Raw genomic sequence first — 1,813 nt, 5'->3', positions numbered from 1 at the left:
ATCTATGCACTGTTGATCCCTGTGGAAATAGGTCACTTGAAGGAAGTCCATGTTTTCAGTAAGCATCAAATGTGCTCATCTAAATTCAATTTGTTGAGAATGTCTCTGGATTTCACACTAGTTTCATATAGTTCAAGAAATATGAAGAGTTAACTTCCTATAATAAATTTTGGAACAATATTACTCCCGCTTTATTGATGTTTCTTCCTGAAACCACACTTCTTTCTAACTTTCGAGACTGATGTGAGATTTAAAAACTAACTTCCATTGTTTATATGCTTATTGATTTAAAGGAGCCATAAATTGAACAGGCTTGGGTTGTGAAATATTTTGCAGAGATATGGAGTTGAATATAGGTTGTTGAATATGGTAAAAGTGTTATATGGTGGAAGTAAAGAACGAGTGATAAGAAAGTTGAGCGTTTGACAAATGTTTTAACATTGAGAAGGGAATAAAACCAGGACATGTGATGATCTTATAGTGGTGTAATATATTGATGGATAAATGTATGCTTGTGTTCATTAGAGGTAAGTTGCTTATGGATTTCAGCATGTCTGCACTTTTGTATGTACACAATGCAATGTTTGCAGAAAACATGAATGGTATACAATGGCAAGAAAGAAAATAATGAGAAAAGTGGATCTGTAAATGAATACATCAAAGACAAAGTTAGTTGTGTTTCACAGATAAAATGATTGATTGAAAGATTGCCAGTCACATATAAATCACTAAAAAGCAGAGCAAGATAAAGTCATATTCTTAGGTAGAATGTTTATTAAAGATGAAAAATGGATTGTAAAATAAATTATTTCTCAGTTACATTGTGGCAACTTTTGCAGTAATTCTACTGGCACTCAATTTGTGTCTCAGCAAATACTGGGATAAAACTGTCAGTGCTAAAGCAAGCTACAAGACTTTATGCAGCACAGAGCAATGATTTCAAAATATGAGAGACATCTCAGTTTTATGAAATTAAAAACTGAATACAAGAATTAAAAAGTGCAGGTAATTTTGTGTATCTTTGTACAAACACACACAGCATGTGTGTGTGTGTCTAATAACACTCCATTGAAAACCATTTGACCACTTCCACTTTTATATCCACATGGAGTTAGGCCAGTATTAAAAATTAAAACAAATGGTAAAAGTATTAAATTAGGGGGGGGGGGAATCCCACTCTCTCTCTCTTTCTTTCTGTCCTATTCCAGTTAGAAGTGTTTTCAATATTTGAAACTATGCATAAGTTGTGTAAATCCAATGGAAAGGGAGGGAATTATTTTTGTTATTCTAGGTATGAGTCCCAACTGGCTTTTTGAAGTCAGAATGAGAGATGGAGCTGGTTTCTTTATATTACTTCTCTCTCATTGGCTTGAAAAGGAGAAAAAGTATTATGAGCTCTCAAGCTTTAACCTAGCCCTAACCACATTCTGATGAAAGCAGTAGATAGCATTCTGTATATTCATAGCTTTCATAGCAGACCTAGTTCCTGATGGAGATAGTGGTTTTCCTTGACATCCATAATATTTGTGTATACTCTATGGGGAAAAAAGCTCTTTAATATATATACATCAGTGCAAAAGCCTTTTCTATCTATCTATCTATCTATCTATCTATCTATCTATCTATCTATCTATCTATCTATCTATCATCAGTCTTGTGTGTGTGTGTGTGTGTGTGTGTTCCAGCATAACTCTGGAATGCCTAAGCAATTTCAACCAAACTTGGTACACAGATGACTTACTCTCTGGAAAAAAATACTGTGGGAGTAAGACACCCCTTGGGGTATGTGTTCTGTAAGATACAGCCTGTTGTG

The sequence above is a fragment of the Natrix helvetica genome (genome assembly GCF_964273705.1).
Source record: "Natrix helvetica genome assembly, chromosome: 5".
NCBI classification, from domain to species: domain Eukaryota; kingdom Metazoa; phylum Chordata; class Lepidosauria; order Squamata; family Natricidae; genus Natrix; species Natrix helvetica.
Note: the sequence above shows the minus strand (reverse complement) of the source record.